The sequence below is a fragment of the Bos taurus genome, chromosome 7 (genome assembly GCF_002263795.3).
Source record: "Bos taurus isolate L1 Dominette 01449 registration number 42190680 breed Hereford chromosome 7, ARS-UCD2.0, whole genome shotgun sequence".
NCBI lineage: Eukaryota > Metazoa > Chordata > Mammalia > Artiodactyla > Bovidae > Bos > Bos taurus.
This window is the reverse complement of record NC_037334.1, coordinates 12199180-12219995: the sequence shown is the minus strand read 5'-3', so window position 1 is coordinate 12219995 and position 20816 is coordinate 12199180. Positions and strand designations below refer to the sequence as shown.

Genomic DNA, 20816 nt, shown 5'->3' with positions numbered 1-20816 from the left:
GCTCCATCTCCAGCCTGTGTCCCCAGCGTGTCTGTCCTGGTTTCTCTCTGGGCTCCCAGCCACTTTCGATATTGTGTCTCAGATGCCACACGCTGCCTTCCTGATGCCACCGCCATTTCCTAAAGCAGGGCGGGTATTTTGAGATACTGGAGCGGGTGAGGTGGGAGAGATTTCACAGGTCTTCCTCCTGGTCTATTTTAAAAAAAGCTAACACAAGAGATGCCGCTTCCCCTCCCCCAACACTGTACCCCTCACCCCATTTCTAGTTCCAATAGGTCGGAGGAAAGCTTTAGCTAATGAGACCTCTAGGGCCCCAGGGAGTAAAAAAATCTTGATTTTTTTTTTTTTTTTAATGGAAGAACAATGATCCAGCAATTTTACTTCTGGGTATATACCGAAAAGAACTGAAAGCAGGGACTTAAATAGATCCTTGCACAAGCAATGTGCATTGCAGCATTCTTTGCAATAGACAAGAGGGGGAAGCAACCCAAGTGTCCATTAATGGACGACAGGATAAGTAAAATGAGGTCCATCCACACAATGGGATATTATTCTGCCTTAAGAAGGAAAGCCTTTCTGACACATGCTGCAACATGGATGAACCTTGAGGACATTACCCTCAGTGAAATAAGCCAGTCAAAAAAATGGACAAATACTGTGTTATTCCACTCATATGAGGTCCCTAGAGGCATCAAATTCACAAGATAGAAAGTAGAATGGGGGTTGCCAGGGGCTGGGGGGAGGGGAACGGGGAGTTTGTGTTAATGGGGACAGAGCTTCAGTTTCGGAAAATGACAAAGTTCTGGGGATGGATGGTGGTGGTGGCTGCATGACAATGTGCATGTTCTTAATGCCACTGAACTTTAATGTACACTTAAAAATGGTTAAAATGAGATTATCATACTAAGCTTAGTAAGCCAGACAGAGAAAGACAAATACCAAATGATATTGCATATATGAGGAATATAAAACAGGAAGAGACTCACAGACATGGAAAACAAGCTTACGGTTACTAAAAGGGAAAAGGGGTTGGAAGGAGGTAAATTAGGAGGTTAGTATTAACATATATATAATACTATGTACAAAATAGGTAACCAGTGAGGACCCACTGTATAGCACAGGGAACTCTACTCAATATTTTGTAATAACCTATAAAAAGAACCTGAGAAAAGACTATAGATGTTGTTTAGTCACTACGTCATGTCTGACTCTTTTGAGACCCCATGGACTGTAGCCCACCAGGCTCCACTGTCCATGAGATTTCCAAGGCAAGTCTTCCCTTGTGGCTCAGCTGGTAAAGAATATTGTAGTACATTGCCATTTCCTACTCCAAGGGATCGTCCCGACCCAGGGATCGACCCCAAGTCTCTTGCCTCCTGCACTGGCCGGTGGATTCTTTACCACTACCTAGGAAGCCTACATAGAGAAGGCAATGGCATCCCACTCCAGTACTCTTGCCTGGAAAATCCTATGGATGGAGGAGCCTGGTAGGCTGCAGTCCATGGGGTCGCTGAGAGTCGGACATGACTGAGTGACTTCACTTTCACTTTTCACTTTCATGCATTGGAGAAGGAAATGGCAACCCACTCCAGTGTTCTTGCCTGGAGTATCCCAGGGACGGGGGAGCCTGGTGGGCTGCTGTCTATGGGGTCACACAGAGTCGGACACGACTGAAGTGACTTAGCAGTAGCAGGAAGCCTACACACACACACACATTCTGAATCCCCATGCTGTACACCTGAGACTAGTAAGATATTGTAAATTACCTATACATCAATAATTTTTTTTAAATGGTTACAATGGTAAATTTTGTTACATACTTTACTGTAATTAAAATTTTTAAAGAAAGGAAGAACAGTGAGGCAAGCTGGTCAGGAGGAGACGGAACAGGGTGTGCAGGAGGAGGAAGGCGAGTGCCTTGGAGTATCCGGCAGGATTGGGCACCTTGCCACCCAATTAGAGCAGTAAAATGGAGACGGCGGAGAGGGGTGGGGTGGCTACAGTGTCATAGGACATTTAAGCAAAGACCCAGAGCAAATGAGGAGTCATGTGGAGACCAGTGAGAGGCAACAGCCCACGCAAAGGCCCTGAGGCTAGATGATGACTGGTGTGTTTAAGGAACAGTGAAGAGGCCGAAGTGGCTGGATCTGGGTGAGTGAGTGAGCACAGCAGGGGGAGGTGAAGCTGGGCAAAGGATGCGGCAGAGGATGCAGATCCCTGTGGGTTATGACAATGACTTGGGCTTTTTCTCTGAGGAAGGTGGGAGCCACAGAGGGTTCTGAGCAGAGGAGGAACATGGACCGACTCAGGAACTCAGAGGCGCCCTCTGGCTTCTATGGTGGGTGGGAGAGGAATAGATCATGGGGGAAAGGGTGATTGGGGACATGAAGAGACCAGGATATGGCGGCACAACCAGAGTGGGGCTGTGAAGATGGTGAGAAGCAGGGGGATTTCTGGGTGGATGCTGAAGCAGAAGCCAACACGATTTGCTAATGGGCTTCCCCAATGGTTCAAATGGTAAAGGATCTGCCTGCCAATGCAGGAGACTCAGGTTCAATCCCTGGGTCAGGAAGATTCCCCTGGAGAAGGGAATGGCAACCCACTCCAGTATTGTTGCCTGGAGAATCCCATGGGCCGTGGAGCCCGGTGGGCTACAGTCCACGGGGTCACAGAGAGTTGGATGTGACTGAGCATGTGTGTCACAGGGGATTGGGAAAAAAGAGACAAGAGAAAGACCCCGAGGTTTGGGGCCCCAGCACTTGGAATGATGAAGCTGTCTTAACCAAGATGGAGAGGATGGCTGGTTTGGGCAACAATGACCAGAATTCTTCTGTCAGAGTCATACTCAGTTCAGTACATCCTGCATCAGCTGAGATGGACTCCTAGAGATGTGGAAACTAGCTTGTACCCAGAGCCTTGGATCGGGGCCTGAGTTGGGCTGAGATCAACCTTGGTCTGATTGAGGGGTGCAGGTCAGATCATTAACCTCATCCCTGGGGTCTCAGGCACAAATAGGGATACTAATGGCCCCAATTTCAGAATCACCACAAGGCACCTATGAGTGGATCTATGTAAAGGGTTTGGACAAGCCCCTGGCATGCAGAAAACACTGTGTATGCTAAGTCGCTTCAGCCGTGTCCAGCTCTTTGCAACCCTGTGGACCACAGCCCGCAAGGCTCCTCTGTCCACGGGATTCTCCAGGCAAGAATACTGGAGCTGGTTGCCGTTTCCTTCTTCAGGTTATGTTCCTGACCCAGAGACTGCATCTGAGTCTTCTATGTCTCCCGCACTGCAGGCAGATTCTTTCCCTGCTGAGCCATCATGGGAGACAATGGGATATTACTCAGTTATCCAAATTCACTACTTGTAGTGGAGTAGATGAACCTAGATTCTCTTATACAGAATGAAGTAAATCAGAAATAGAAAAACAAATAACATATTAACGTATATAATGGCAACCCCCTCCAGTATTCTTGCCTGGAGACTTCCATGGACAGAGGAGCCCAGTGGGCTACAGTCCATGGGTCCCAGAGAGCTGGACACGACTGAGTGACTAACTGATCAATGAAATGGAGAAAAATGGTCCTGATGAGCCCATTTGCAGGACAGGAATAAAGATACAGACACAGAGAATGGCTTGTGGACACAGTAGGGAATGGAGAGGGTGGGACAAATTGAGGAGCACCAACATATATACACTGCCCTGTGTAAAACAGGCAGCTAGAGGGAAGCAGCTCTACAGCACAGGGAGCCTGGTGCAGCGCTCTGTGATGACCTAGAGGGATGGGGTGGGGGTGGTGGCAGGGAGGCTTAAGAGGGAAGGGATATAGACACACTTGCAGCTGATTCATGTTGTACAGTAGAAACCAACAGAACATTGCAAAGCAAGTGTTCTCCAATTAAAAATAAATTTTTTTAAAGGTGTGGTTCTCTCTAACACCAGCTATAAACTCATTCATTCATTTATTCATTCATTCAATCACTTTTGCACTCAACAGGTGTTCACCAAGCTGCATTCTCAGGTTCTGTACTAGGTTCTAGGGTCTAGGGTCTAGGTTCTAGGTTTGTCCTCCAGAGGAAGAAGATAGGCGATTAACCCAGTAAACAACGGTGAGGGTTTTCACACAGATACCACCAGATGCCCGTGAAGAAGAGATCTGAACTGGCCTCATGGTGGCCGTTAGGTGGGGAGGCCAGGAAGGTTTGCTAAAGGAAGAGAAAATTTTTTTTTTTGGCGGGGGCTACACAGGTCCTTCGTTGTGGTATGCGGTCTTTCTCCAATGGTGGTACACGGGGGCTTCTCTAGCTGTGGCACGTGGGCTCTAGAGCACAGGAGCTCAGTAGCTATAGAATGCAGGTTTAGCTGCCCAGTGATATGTGGGATCTTAGTTCCCTGACCAGGGATTGAATCTGTGTCCCCTGGCATTGGAAGGCAGGTTCTAAACCACTGGATCACCAGGGGAAGTCCCAGGAAGAGACCATTTATATCATTAAATATGCACTTCCCTGAGCCCCGTGAGTGCTCCCCAGCATCTCAGCCCCTTTCTAAGTCTCCTGGAGCTTCCCATGATGCAGAAGACAAAAGGCCCACACTTGGCCCAAAAAGGGAGCCTCCCTCCTAACTGGTCAGGGCTCATGCCATCTGGATGTTACACACTTTATTTATTGGAGTATAATTGCTTTACAGTGTTGTGTTAGCCTCTGCTGTACAATGAAGTGAATCAGCTCTATGTATCCACACAGCCCCTTCCTCTTGAATCTCCCATTCCCCCGTCCCCCAAGCCCACCCCTCTAGGCCATCACAGAGCACCGAGCTGAGCTCCCTGTGCTATACAGCAGCTTCCCACTAGCAATCTATTTTAGACACGGTAGTGTATACATATATGTCAATCCCAATCTTCCAATTTGTCCCACCCTCCCCTTTGGAATATCATGTTTGAGTAAGAATTAATCAGACACAGAGAAGACAACATATTCCAGACACAGGCAATAGTGTGTGCGAAGATCCCGGGGTGACTGGGCAGGTACAGCTGGTAGAGGAGGCTGGCATTCCTTTCCTTATCTTCTCCCTCTAACTTGCAACAGTGGACAGCAAGAAGCCTAGCTCTACAATGGGGTGGATCTGCATTCAAAATCCTGGCTCTAGGACCTCCAATCTGTGTTACTTTGGACATGCGACTTTACCTCTCTTGAGTCTAGTTTTCCTCATCTGTGATAATACTTATGGAGTTGGAGGGAGGCTTGAAGGTGATAAGGTATGTAAAAGGCCTGGCACATAGCTGATGCTCAATTAATGCCAATTTCCTTTCTCTGAGTTTGATCTCCCCCACTGGCCTGGCTTCTCATAAAGCTAGAATTGCAAGAGGAAAGAGAGGTGGGGTAGTTACAAAAAAGAAGGCAGAAACCAAAAGAAAGCATTGGGATGGACAAAAAGGTCTCCAAGTAGACGCTCACCAGCCTGGCCTCTGTCCCTCTGAGCTGACAGAGTCAGAATAAGTTTTCCATCCAGCTATAATCAGCAGTGAGTGACATTTAAAAGGAAAAATGAAATCAAAAGCCCCCGTTAACATAGGGAGCTGGGCTGCATGACTGTGAACTATGTCGGGTCAACATGGCAGGCAAGAAATCTTTTATCTTGCTTTAGCCACCCACGAGGGCTCAGAACTCAGATACCAAGTTGAGATTTGATAAAAGCGGAAGGAATCTGAAGAGGCTTGTAATCTTTCCCACCTTTAATTCCCAGGTGATTGTATGACAGGCCCTGGACTCTGGGCACAGCCTTTGCTGGCATATTCTCTCCTTTACACTGCAAAGGAGACTGACATGGTAATAATAGTACATCATCCTCATTTCTCGCTAAGAGTCAGGAATGAAATGAAAGGGGGCAGAAGGCCTCACGGGACAGGAATTGGGGCCACAATGGCCCTAGTAAGTAAATTCTTGGATACATACCCTTTGTGATATTATGTATTATTTCTTCCCCCAACCTCCCCCTGCCCCCTACCCCTTGAATCTGGACTAGACTCGTTTGTTTTGGCCAACAGTGGCCAAATTGAGGGTGTCCATTCCTTAGACTAGCCCTCCAGAGACCCCATGTGCTTCCTCTTTCTCCTAGAACCCTGCTTCTTCCATGTGAACAAGCTCAAGCTAGCCTGTGGGAGGACCAGACCACGTGGAGCAGAGCACAGTGGTCCCAGGCAAGGTCGCCCTACAGCCAGCCAACACCTAAACAGGAGAGCCACCCAGGTGCCCCACAGTTGACCACAGAGGCTTGAATGAGCTCAACTGAGACCAGGTAAAGCACACAGCTAAGTCTCACCTAAACTGCCAGCCTGCTTCTTCCCTTGTCTTGAATGTGGACGTGATGCTAGGAGCTCTGGCAACCATTCTGCAACCACGAGGTAAAGGCCAGGCATATTAGAGATGCCAACCAGTACCCACCCAGACATTTTGCAAGGTAAGAATGAATATTGTTTGCTTTGTTTAAGCCTCCACGAGTTTTAATTTTCTGTTCCATGTCACTGAATGCACTCCTAACACAGCTTTCAAACGTGGCCCTGTTTCTAGGCCACAAAAGATGCCACTGGCACCCGACTCCAGTACTCCTGCCTGGAAAATCCCATGGACGGAGGAGCCTGGTAGGCTGCAGTCCATGGGGTCGCGAAGAGTCCGACACGACTGAGCGACTTCACTTTCACTTTTCACTTTCATGCATTGGAGAAGGAAATGGCAACCCACTCCAGTGTTCTTGCCTGGAGAATCCTAGGGACGGGGGAGCCTGGTGGGCTGCCGTCTATGGGGTCGCACAGAGTTGGACACGACTGAAGCGACTTAGCAGCAGCAGCAGCAGCAGCAGCAAGATGCCACAATAGGAACAGAGGACCCACACTTCTTCCTTTTTCAGGCATGAAGACACAGGTTGCTGTGCCATCCTTGGTGCAGAGGCTACCCTGCTGATGCAATTCTCACCTCCCAGTGAGAAAAGCCCAGTTTGCTCATTTCTCCCTTCCGGGGACAAATTCTTCTCATTATTGCCAGCCAAAGTCAGTAAAAAACACTGCTAACTCATCCCCAATCCTGGGTCCTGGATCCACCTGAATCCTGTTGGACTCTTCTGCTTTGAATTTCCATGCCTTTAATTCACGCTGGCCTCTGTTCTTCTCTGCACTGAAATCCTGTGACCCAGGCCAGGAAGGAGAGGGAGTGCTCTGTCTCAGGAATATGGATGGAGCCAAAACTCCCCAAAGAACAAGGGTCAGGCTTTCAGCCACCCCTTATTTCTCCCTTCCCTACAGAGCAGCACCTGTTTTCTCACTTTGTATTTGGGGCCAAACGGGTGAGGCTTACGGATGAATTGATTCTCCAACCGTTTCACCAGGAGACATAAGCAGTTGAGCAACAATTCACAGCAGGACGAAGAGAGTGTGGCCAGCAAGGCAGAAACCGTGGCTGCCATGCCTGTGTCCCACACTTCACTGTGAACAGCTACAACTTCCTGGCCACAGAAGCATGCTCAACCCAAGTGCGGAGTAAGCCCGGAGAACTAGAGAGCTCACACCCCAGAAGGCCTCCCACAGTCCAGTTCCCTCACTTCTCTGGTGGGCTGACTCTGTGGGGCATGTTCCACTTGGCCTCACAATGTTCTCCAGAGAGATTAAACAAGAGCTAGTTGCCCACGTGTGCAAGCTAAGTTGCTTCAGTCGTGTCCGACTCAGTGTGACCTTATGGACTGCAGCCCACTAGACTCCTCTGTCCATGGGACTCTCCAGGCAAGAATACTGGAGTGGATTGCCCTGCCCTCCTCCAGGGGATCTTTCTGACCCAGGGATCAAACCCATGTCTCCTGCATCTCCTACACTGCAGGCAGATTCTTCGCCACTGAGCCACTGGGGAAGCACTTTCTCCATTTTCACATTCCTGAGGGAGGAAGCTTGGGACTGGCTGAGGTTAACTCACACGCCTTGACTACCAAGGGATGGAGAGAGGAAGACATCCCCCTGCTTCAACCTTCAGCTTGTGAGTATGAGGCCCAGTGGTTCAGCAGGATGGCCCACAAAGTGGGGGCTTCTCCCCAGATTGGAAGAAGAGATTGGAATTTGGGTCCCCAACTAATAAGAGCAAATGTTCTCTACAGTTAACTTGCTAGTCTATCGAACTGTGCCTGGAGCAGTAGTAATAATTATTATCATCACTATAATTATAGTTATTAGTCTTATAATAGCTAATATTGAGCACTTACTCTCTGCCAGTTTCTAAGTGTTTTACAACTATTATCTCATTGAATCGTACCTGATAGGTAGGTACAATCATTATTCCCATTTCACAGATGAGGAAGCTGAGGTCCAAAGAAGCGTCATATCCCTTCCTCTTTCTTCAGACCTTCGACCGACCAACCATTGGTAAATATCATACATACACTCAATGCACAATGTGTCAGACAGTAACACATTAAACCTTTAGAAACAACTCTACATGGGAAGGGAGTATCATTACTCCTGTTTTTCATCTGAAGAAGCTAACATTCAGAGAGATATAGTCACTTGCCCAAGGCCACACAACTTGGATACAATAGGGCTGGGTTTTAAATCTGTTCCAATTCCAAAGCCCGTGGTCTTAGTCACCATGGTATAATATAACCAGAATTTTATTTATGAAGAGATATATAATAATATGGGCTTCCCAGGTGGTGCTAGTGGTAAAGAACCTGCCTGTCAATGCCAGAGACTTAAGAGTGGTGGATTCAGCCCCTGGGTCGGGAAGATCCCCTAAAGGAGGAGGCGGTAATCCACTCCAGTACTCTTGCCTGGAGAATCCCATGGACAGAGGAGCCTGGCGGGCTACCCCATGGGGTCGCAAAGAGTTGGATACGACTGAAGTGACTTAGCACAGCACACAATACATATGTGATGCTCATTTTCTTCATCTTTCTAAACATGCCTATGATCTAACACTTCTGATACAAAATTTTAAGGAGAGGAAAAAGGCCCAGGAAATTGAGCTATTCTCCAATGAGACCACCTAACCCATCATATCTTGGGCAGAGATGGTAGGAATGACCAAATGTTTTCTTTCTTCCTGTCTTTGACAAGCTTCCTGAATGAGTTAGACTTATTGCTTACTTTCCTTTTCAATCAGACATCTGCTGCCAAAATTTCATGCACCCCAAAATTCCCTATAAACAACCCTCTTTTTCTCTCATATTTAGGCATATATGTGTATGCTCGGTCCCTCAGGCATGTCTGACTCTTTGCGACGCTATGGAATGAGGCCTGTCAGGCACCCCACTCCATGGGATTTCCCAGGCAAGAATACTGGAGTGGGTTGTCAATTCCTTCTCCAGGGGATCTTCCTGACCCAAGGATTGAACCCATGTCTCCTGCATTGGCAGGCAGATTCTTTACTGCTGAGCTATAGAGGAAGCCCCTTTTCAGACATACTTCATTTTATTGTGCTTTGGAGACATTGCATTTTTTACAAATTGGAGGCTTGTAGGAACCCTGCATTGAGCAAATCTATTGCTATTTCTTCCAAAAGCATTTTCTCACGTCATGCCTCTGTGTCATATTTTGATAATTCTTACAGTATTTCAAACTTTTAATTATTAATAATAACACATACAATATTATTAACATAATATATTTGGCATGGGGATCTGTGATCAGGGCTTTTTGATGTTACTACTTGGATGGTCAGCATTTTTTAGCAATAAAATATTTTAAAATTAAGGTATGTACATTTTTAAAATAGAATGCTATTGCACTGACATATATTTACTACCATGTGTAAAATAGCTAGCTAGTGGGAAGTTGCTGTGCAGCACAGGGAACTCAGCTCGGTGCTCTGTGATGACCTAGAGGGGTAGGATGGGGAGAGTGGAGGGAGGCTCAAGGAGGAGGGGATATATGTATCCTTACAGCTGATTCACTTCGTTGTACAGCAGAAACTAACAGTGTAAAGCAATTATATTCCAATAAAGATTTAAAAAACTTAAAAAGCTCTGATACATTCAACAACATGGAAAAAAGATAGAATGCTAATGCACTCTTCATAGACCACCAGTATAGTGCGAAAATAATTTTCACATGTACTGGGAAACCAAAAAAGTCATGTGACTCACTTTACTGCACTATTTACTTTATTGTGGTGGCCTGGAACTGAACCCACAATATCTCCGAGGTATGTCAGTAGAAAGCCCCAAAGCCCGAGGGATTTTCTTGTCTCTTCTGCTGCAATCAACACAGCTGGTCTGTCTTCCTAACTACCTGTCTACCACGTCTGCTTCCTTCTCTGTTCCTCTTTCTCCCTCTGTTCCCTAGCTGTGGGTGCCCCTCTGACCCTGTGTTCCTGTCTGTGACACCATCACGCCTACAGGGCTCAGTCACTTTCAGCTTTAACCAACCTTTTCTGTGGATGACTCTCAAATCTGGACAGGCAGTCAGGCTTTAAACATATCCCCATCTGTCTGCAAAGCAATATTTCTGCTTTGATGTCTTGCAGGGACCTCAACATGACTGAAAGAAGTTCTTCTCACTAGAAGCATCCTGTACTCCTGCAATGGCAGCACCATCATACCAGTCAGAAGTCAGCTGAGGACTTCCCTGGTAGTCCAGCAGTAAAGAATCTGCCTGCCAATTCAGGGGACATGGGTTCCATCCCTGGTCCGGGAAGATCCCACATGCCATGGAGCGATTAAGCCAGTGCACCTCAACTACCGAGCCTGCACTCTAGAGTCCTCGAGCCGTAACTACTGAGCCCACACACCACAACTACTGAAGCCCATGTGCCCTAGAGCCCAAGCTCCACAACGAGAAGCCCCCACAATGAGAAGCCCACGCACTGCAAAGGGTCGCCCCCGCTCACTGCAACTAGAGGAAAGCCCGAGTGAAGGAATGAAGACCTAGCATAGCCCAAAATAAATAAAAATTCAACAGTCACAATACTGTAAATCAGCTATATTTCAACTGAAAAAATAAAAAAATAGTTGATAGTCATGTTCTGGAATGTTCTTTTTCCTGGTGAACTAGACCTTAAGTCCATCTTTTCCTTCCTATTGCCACTAAGTGAGTCCCAAATCATCCCAGACTTAGAATCATCTCAAGGGACTTAGTCCATCACAGTCAGGAACCTCCTCCTCTTCTGCCCTTTTCCCTTCTCTTCCTCCTCCCCCTTCTCCCTCTTCCTCTTGACTGTATTTTATTGAGACTCTATTATGGACTAAGAATTATCCCATCTAATCTTTACCAAGTCATGGACATGAATCTAAGCAAACTCCAGGAGATAGTGGAGGACAGAGGAGCCCAGCGTGCTATCTGTACGTGAGGTTGCAAAGAGCTGGACACAACTAAGCAACTGAACAACAACAAATCTTCACCTCAGCCCAAAGAGGTGTTAAGACGAGCCTCGCTTAACAAATAAGTAAAATAAGGACTAAGTGGAATAAGTCATTTCCCAGAGTCACGTATCTTAGTGGCAGAGTCAGGGTTTGAATCCACATCTCCAAACTGATATTTTGTCTTACGTGGGAGAGTTATGGTTCTGAAGTCAGTGCAGAAAGGAAAAATTGTATATACTTCAAAAATACATTTGAAAAACTCTTAAATGATCCACAAAGTACAGTTTTGTGTGGTTAAACCTGAGCAGTAATAAGTGTATATAATGTGCGATACAAAAGAATTAGAATAGCATGCCACATCGGACACTGCTGTCACAGCCATTTCCCTCTCCCATCTTTTCTACAGGCAGAGCCAGTCTCCCATAAAATAGCAAAAGTGCTAGGGATTCATGTTTCTGGTCTTTCCTGAAGCTAGAAATGGTCATGTGACCCAGTTATGACCAATAAGATGTAGGGGGAAGCCTGCTGGGAACTTCTGGGGAAGATTTCCTGGATTAAAAAGAGAAAAGCCTCCAATGGAGGTTTTCTCTTTCTACCATTATATTTCTAATTTTGGATGTAGCTGTGAGAGAAGGAGACATGACAGCCACTTTGCAACCTTGAGGCAAGAAAGCCTGAAGTAAAAATACGACACCCTGAAGAAGGTAGAACAACATCACTGGGCCATTCACTAGTCCTGGTCCACTGACTTGTGGATTTCCAAGTCAGGTGACAAAAGCCTCTAATGTGAAAGTTGTCTCTACTGTTACTTACAGAAAAAAAGCATTCCAAACTGATGTACTAGGATCTATGAATGGTTTCAGCTGACTCTTTGGAAAAAGTTCACTAAATGGAATGATTGGGAGAAATGACCTCACTATTCAATTACTATATTCTTCCGTTTTCTTTTTATATATGTGCTAATTACATATTGATGATTTTGTGAAAGTCAAATTTGCATAAGATGTGATTCTGCTACACATTTTGCAGTTTCTTCTTTGAAAACATCCAGGCTACTTCCTATCAGTATAAACTCCTCAGTTTAGTTTATGAAGACCTCCCAGTCTGATCCCTTCTGTCCGTTAAATCTTATTAATATCCTATAATCTCTAGAATACCAACATGAAGCAAAAGAAACAGCACCAGCCACATTTTCATGCCCAGAGCAAGACTTAAGAATCTTGGGTTTCCTTCCTGCCTCTGTCCCTGATGCCAGAGTTTCATGTCCTGAAATTCTGTGGGTGGTCCCCAAATGTGCCCGTGAGCAGTGAAAACAAAACAACCCACAGCCTATGTCCCTTCAATACCACCTAAAAAAACTTGACTTCTGAAATCAAAGCTTCATAAGGCTGAAGGCAGTCTTGGGAGCAAAGTATTCGATACTCGTTAGTCATGATGTCTCCAAAAGAGATTTACACATAGGTGAATTACACACTTAGAAAATGTACTCCTAAAAAAAATTTTTTTTAAATAAAATAAAAAGAAAGAAAATGTACTCCAGGACTTCCCTGGTGGTACAGTGGATAAGAATCCACCTGCCAATGCAGGGGACAGATTCAATCCCTGGTGTAGGAAGATCCCACAGGCTGCGGCGCAACTAAGCCTGAGTGTCACAACTACTAAACCTGTGCTCTGGGGCCCAAGAGCTGCAACTACTGAAGCCTGTGTGCAATCATCAATATGGAATTAGCACATACATAAAAAGAAAAAGGAAGAATATAACACTTGAATAGCGAGGTCAGTTCTTCCTATCGTTCCCTTTAGTGGTCTTCTTCTACATTGTAGAGAAGCCACTACAATGAGAAGCCCACACACCACAACGAAAGAGTAGCCCCCACTCACTCAAAAGCCCTCGCACAGCGAAAAAGACCCAGCCCAGCCAAAATAAATAAGAAATTTTTTTAAAAAAGAAAATGTACTCCAGCTGCCTGGTTCTGTGTAAAACCACACACAGTAAGCCTGAGAACACATCCTTGAGCAGGCTCTCCCCCTTCTGCACAAATCTGTTCATACTTATACCACTTTATTGATGCAAGGTAGCTAGTGAAGCTGATTTCAATGGAGTTTTAGTCCATTCAGAGCTATGACGCAAAAGATATGCCATAACTCCTGGAGTAGGACCACAACCAGGTGTAGGGGTATATTCCAGCCCCCAGTACATGCAGCAGTTAATTAAGTTGACACTCCTCAGTTCAGTTCAGTCACTCAGTCGTGTCCGAATCTTTGCAACCCCATGAATCACAGCACGCCAGGCCTCCCTGTCCATCACCAACTCCCGGAGTTCATTCAGACTCACTGAGTGAGTCTGACTCCATTGAGTCAGCGATGCCATCCAGCCATCTCATCCTCTGTTGTCCCCTTCTCCTCCTGCCCTCAATCCCTCCCAGCATCAGTCTTTTCCAATGAGTCAACTCTTCGCATGAGGTGGCCAAAGTACTGGAGTTTCAGCTTTAGCATCATTCCTTCCAAAGAAATCCCAGGGCTCATCTCCTTTAGAATGGACTGGTTGGATCTCCTTGCAGTCCAAGGGACTCTCAAGAGTCTTCTCCAACACCACAGTTCAAAAGCATCACAGTCCAACTCTCACATCCATACATGACCATAGGAAAAACCATAGCCTTGACTAGACGAAACTTTGTTGGCAAAGTAATGTCTCTGCTTTTGAATATGCTATCTAGGTTGGTCATAACTTTCCTTCCAAGGAGTAAATGTCTTTTAATTTCATGGCTACAGACCTCCAAAACTGCACCACTTCATCTAGACCAGCCAACATGCATGAGCATTCAGGTAGGGACTTCTCGACCTCTGGATCAGTTTATTTTTCAGTGAAACTTCCCTTAACAGTGGTAGGTCCTAAGTACCATTGATTGGTTCATTCATTCAGAAACATTTATTGAACACTTATTGTGCCAGGCACTACTCCAGGCACTGGGGAATACAACCTTGAGCAGAAGAAATGAAATCCCTGCCTCATGGTATTTGACCTAGTGAAGAAGATGGGCAAAAAATAAATAGGTAAAGTGTTCAACTTGTCAGAAAGTGCCAAGTATGTGGGAAAAAATCAATAAATGAAAGAGGACAGAAAGCGTTGGGAATGTTAAAATTGTAAGTAAGGGGTCAGAGAACCCTGGAGTAAAGTCTTGAAGATGAGGGAATGGATAGAGCAGATATTTGGGGAAAGAGCATACCAGGCAGAAGAACTAGAAGTGCAAAAGCCCTGAGTTTTCAAACTTGCCTTAAGTGTTCAAGGAACAGTAAGAACAGGAGCCTGGTGCAACTGAAGCCAAGTGAGTGAGAAGGAGAATAGGGAGTGATGAAGTTGCAAGGTGATGCAGGTAGGTCCTTGTGGGCCAGGCTGAGGGCTTTGGCTTCTCCAATGAGTGAACCACAGGAGGGATGGTTCACTCAGTGGAGAAGCCAAAGTAGAAAAGTGAGCAGAAAAGTGATTTGATCTAATTTAGGTGTTAAAAGGATCCTTCTGGCTGCTTGTGTTGATAACAGACTGTGGGGAAGGAGGGCAGAAGCAGAGAGCCCTGGGTAGACACTACTCTAACAACCCAGGCAAGAGATGATGATGGCCCAGCCCAGGGTGGAGACAGCAGAGGCGGAATAAGTATTGAATGCATGTTAAAGTTGGAACCTATAGAATTGGGGGCTTCCCTGGTGGCTCAGATGGTAAAGAATCTTCCTATGATGAAGGAGACTTGGGTTTGATCCCTGCGTCAGGAAGATGCCCCTACAGAAAGGAAAGGCAACCCATTCCAGTATTCTTACCTGAGAAATCCCATGGACAGAGGAGCATGGTGGGCTCCAGTCCATGGGGTCACAAAGAGTCAAACATTACTGCTATGTCCATGACAGGAGGCATCAAGATTGTTGGTCAGAGCTCCTGGAAGGACAGAGCTGCTGTTCACTGTCAGGGGAAGAGATGGAGGGACAATATTGGATGATCAGGAGCTTAGTTTTGGATGGTGAACTCCTCCTCCAAAGTGGGATTTTGAGAGAGGTCCAGGTTGGAGATGTAAGTTTGGGAAACAGCAACATAGAAGGAGTATGTATTTATTTATGTTAAAATACTTTAAAATTTTTATTTATTTGGATGTGCCAGATCTTAGTTGCAGCATGTGGGATCTAGTTCCCTGACTAGGGAACACAGAGTCTTAGCCACTGAACCACCAGGAACGTCCCTAGAAGGAGTATTTAAACTCTTAAAGTTGGATGAGATAGCCAAAGGGCTGAATATAACCAGAGAAGTCATAAAAATGGGTTCTTTGTTTTTCTTAAATGACCACCCCCCTCGATTTCTTCTACCCCCTCCCAAGTTCTTAGCTTCATCCTTCTACTACACAACCCCACTGAAGGTGACAGCCTTTTGTCTCTGGATCAGGCCCAGGTTTTTGGAGAGAGGAGAGGCTGTCCAGCTTCTACAACCTCTGTCACAACACAGCATCGTTAGGTCCCATAGTTCCTTCCGGCATAAATCAAAGCACAGTGTCTTTTCAGCTGGCAGCCTCCACCTTGGCCCCAGGCACCCACTTGCTTCCCGTTCCATTGAGATTTCCTCTGCCCGCAGGACAGCTGTCTCCCTGCCTTGGTGAGAAGAGAGCAGTCATCAGCCCTGAAAACTATAGAAGCAGTGACCAGATGCCTCTTCAGAGGCCGGCTGGCATTTGTCACAGCAATTCAAGAGGACAAGACCTCTATCAGCCCCCAAACCTGCAGAGATAGATGGCAAGGTCTTCTCCAGCCACACAGGGAAAATGGCCAAGAAGCTCAGCACAGAACAACGTCACCTGGCCATCTGGCCTTCTCTCAATCCTGCCCCACCCCAGGTGGGGGCAGAGCGATAAAGGAGGATGCTTTTAGACAAGCAAGTGTGCTGGGCGCTGTCCTGGGTGCTGAAATCTCTAACGCATTGGGTGTCTGGCTGTTACTCCTTGTGTTGATTTGAGATTCCCTGAAAGGAGATCCAAGACAAGGACTTTTGGGAGGCCACGGAATTACAAGACAGTGAAGCAAAAAGTTGGTAACATGTGTACCAATGAATAGGTTTCAATGTGAGCAACTGGAATTCAATCCTGCTAAGACTCTTTAAGAGGCTGTAGAACAAACCTCTGAGTTTTCTCACTGAACAATGGGAAAGCGAGGGTATTTATACATCAGCATCCTTGCTCATTGGTTGAGGGCTGCTCCTGGCTGGTGTTCAATGTCTGTCACATGGGCTGAACAAACTCCTATGATTCTGGAAAAGACTCTGCATCAGAGATGCAGAAAGATGAGAGTGCTGGAGGTGCAAAGAGGTGAGCTGCATAGGAACTGCCCATTACAGTTGCTGGTAAACCCAGAGGTGAGATGAACTAATGAAGAGGGACACGTGCAGCAACAACCACACTCCACCAAAAGAATCTGCTTTAACTTTCCCTTCAGTTCACCAACTCCCATTTATGAAGCACTCAAACACCTTCAGGGGCACAGGTCACAGTATGTGACACTTATTTTGCCTTCTCTATTCCCAGGTGACTCAGGGTTAAAGAATCTGCCTACTAAGCAGGAGGTGCAGGTTCCATTCCTGAGTTGGGAAGGTCCCCTGGAGGAGGAAATGATAATTCTTCCCAGTATTTTCACCTGGGGAAATCCCACAGACAGAGGAACCTGGCAGGCTACAGTCCGTGGAGTCACAAAAAAGTTGGACACAACTTAGTGACTAAACAACAATTCCCTACCACAGCTCTAAGAGGTAGACGCTCTCATTACTCATATTTTCCAGGTGAGAAAACCAAGGTTCAGAGAGATCAACTCACATTCTCAAGTTCATCAGTGGCAGACAGTCAGCCCCTGACTTTGAGACCCAGGTCTTAGCTATGTAGACTATGCCAATTTCCCATTTTTGGAAACCTACATTGCCCAGTTCTTTCCTGCCACCACAGAGCCCAAGATGAGGGAGAAAATGAAGGACTGCTTGCTGACTTCCCTGAAAAACTTGACTTTAGGGAAAATGGACTCAAGAAAAATGGATTCTAGATCCATATCTGCCTGAGTTCAAATCCTGGATGCAGTATTTTGAGGTAGGTGAATTTGGGCAAGTTATTGAAGTCCTTTGAGCCTCAGTTTGTTCATCTGTGAAGTGGGGATAACAGTGGTACTTAACTCAGAGGGTTGTAAGAATTAATTGAGCATATATTAATATATATACAGTATATCATGTTATAACTGCTTTGTAAGTTCTAGAGTGTTGATATTGTCACTGTTCTTAATAACAAGTATTATGTTCATAAGGATACTGGGCTGAATATAGCTCTTTGTCTGAACTTAATTTGACCCAGGGATATCCTAGACTTAGGGATGTGTCCTAGCAGGGCAGCTGAGATCCTAATCTGCCATTTACTAACTGTGGGACCCTTTGTAAGTAGCTTGATCTCTCTGAGCCTCAAATTCACCTCTAAAGAAAGGTCTTGTGAAAGTGAAAAGTGATAACAAACATGAAATTGTTAATATAGTGCTGGCACACAGTAAGTGCTCAATAAATGATGAGAATAAAAATCATGGCAGCCAGCATCTTTATCATCACTGTCGCTCCAAGATGGACAAACAAGCTCCTGCTGCTAGGAAGTGAAGCGATTCTTGATGGAACATGGTTCAGCAAATATCATGACAACCAAATGCTCTGAACACTAAAAAGATCGATGCGCTCTCAACGACAAAACTCTCTGAACGATAAAAAGCATTTGTGCCACAGTGGGGAATCTTTCTGGTACCAGGGGTGACTGACTGATCCTCTGCTGGGGGGTGGGGTGGGGATTAATGCAAAGAGACATTAAAATAAAATGCTGCTGGCATTTATAGGAGCCATTAGTTGGTCCTGTGAGTCAGAATGTTAGTTGTGCTTTATTGTTGTCTGGAATGCTGTTTTCATTTGCAAGCAATGCAGCAGAGGCTGAGGAACAACTACATGTGCTGTTCAATTAATCAAAAAAGCAAGAGAATGTGAGAGGTGTATGACTCTAGCCAAGTCACTTTGACCCTTCTGGTCCTCAGTTTCTTCAACTATTTAAGGAAAAAAATGGGAAATTGGAATTACTCTCTGAGGCTTCCTATATCTCTAGAAAGGGACCAGACGCTGGGCATTTGGGGAGACGAGGGAAAGAGAAGGCAAAGCTCTGATGGTGGAATCCAAGGAGTGGCATTAGTTATCTACACCACCCCCACTGACCTCCAAACTGGGACACCAAGCCTCCTTGACATGAACATACCTTCTGATTTTGGAAGACTTCTGATTACCCACCATCTCCACGTGACTTTGGGCAAATTACTTCTCCCCTCTGTGTCTTTACTCCCTGTGAGTAAAATAAAGGGGTTGGGCCTGCCAGAGTCCACTGAGTCCTAACATTCAATGATGCTATGAAAACAAAGTCAACATCCTTTCCTGCTGGTCTCCAAGTACTTGAGTCTTTTCCTCACTTCTGTCCTTAACACAAAACTGCCCAAAGCCTGGGGTGGTTCATAGGACCTTTCAAAAAAGGAACCTTTGTTTTTTTATAGTCACAAAATATGAGAGCAGGTAAAGACCTACTCAACTGCCCCTTGTCTGCCTTAGCTGATGTCAGGGTATCTGAACGGGGTATCTGGGTATCCGGGTATCTAGACTCCTAGACTGTTCAACTATTTATATCAAAGCAGTGGTCCCCATCTCCTTAAATAGCTTGGTAAATTTCCCAGAGGGCTTCTCAGGTGGCTTAGTGGTAAAGAATCCATCTGCCAATACAGGAGACATGGGTTCAATCCACGGGTCATGAAGATCTCTTGGAGAAACAAATGGCAACCTACTCCAGTATTCTTGCCTGGGAAACCCAATGGACAGAGGAGCCTGGTGGGGCTCAGTCCATGGGGTCACAAATGAGTTGGACATGACTTAGCAACTAAACAGCAAAAACAGATTTTTCCAGAACACTCTGATTATCAGAAATGTTACCACCTTCCAGCTTGGCAAAACATTTATTTTACTGGTCACCTATTATATGTCAGGTACAGCGCTAAGCTCATGAATTAAAAAAACAATCATCTTCGCTCTTACCCTGGCAGCATTTGCAATCTCTTTTCTTAACATGCACAAGTGTATTATTTGACTTCTTTGATGTATACATATATTTGAACATTACAGTATCTCTGTTATCTCAGAAATATAGCCAAGCTTCTCAAATCTTCCTCTTATACATTTTCAGTTTAATGATCAAATTTCAAATACAAGTGGAGGATGCTATAAATAGGGTTGATCAACTACAAAGTTAAAATGTCTCTGAGGCTTTGAGCTACACAGAGCACACAAAAGATCTTTTTCACCAAATGGCACACCAAAAGATGGCCAAAACATTGGTAATCCATGAGAAGTGAATGGTATTTTAATGCTGCAGATTGCTTTGAAATATGACAACACAATGCTTTAATCAGAAAGCGCACATTCAAGTCATCTTTGTTTCAATGTCAAATTGATACACTTGAGTCTCCTTCCCCCAAGAACACAAAATTAAGAGTTTATTGCATTTCCCCATCGCTGACATTGCACAGAAGTCTAGGCGTGCAGGGACACTAAAGTCTTCTCTGTCTGTTCCTGGCTTATAACCCAAGAGGAGACTCAACAGCCCCTTGGAATTTGAAGTAATAAAATTTGAGCTATGTGCCCGATCTGAAGGAGACAGAACCACCAGACAGTAAGAAAGAAGGGCTGATTACTGGAGAAGTAAGATGAAAGCAAGAGAAAGGAAAAAAGAAGACAAAGAAGGAAAGGAGAGGGGGTTAAGAAATGAATAGAATCCACAGCAGGGGGGCTCCTTGTAGCGTTCAAATCAGGACCCCACTGAGACTCTGATGAAAACTACAGACCAGGAAAATACACACACACACACACACACACACACACATACACAATTTTGGCATGAAATTTCAGATGGCTCATGGATCCCATTAATTCCAACTACGAGCTTGCATCCTTAGGATCAATCTGCCCCAGAGGAAGACTCTCTCCTCTAGAGGCTCATCAAATATCAGGAAGCTGAGAAAAAAAGATCACCTTGTTGTAACTGAGTAGTAGATAGAAACATCCTGGCAGCAGACTGACCTATCAAGGCTGCCTTTCAACTTGGGTGTGTGTGCGTGTCTCAGTCGCTTAGTCATGTCTGACTCTTGGCGACCCCATGGACTGTAGCCTGCCAGGCTCCTCTGCCCACGGAATTCTCCACACAAGAATACTGGAGCAGGGTGCCATTCCCTTCTCCAGAGGATGTTCCCGACTCAGGGACCAAACCTGGGTCTTCTGCATTGCAGGCAGTTTCCTGACTATGTGAGCCACCAAGGAAGCCCTGCCTTTCAACTTACTAATCACTTATTGAGACTTACTATATGCTCAACAGTGTATGAGCTTCCCTAGGTGTTTTAAGAACCATGTCACAGA

General features: G+C 45.5%; 1 protein-coding gene across 7 annotated transcripts in view; it reads right to left on the bottom strand.

Annotated features, from left to right (window-relative positions):
* CACNA1A (calcium voltage-gated channel subunit alpha1 A) overlaps positions 1-20816 on the bottom strand; it is a 253311-nt gene that overhangs the window by 177321 nt on the left and 55174 nt on the right.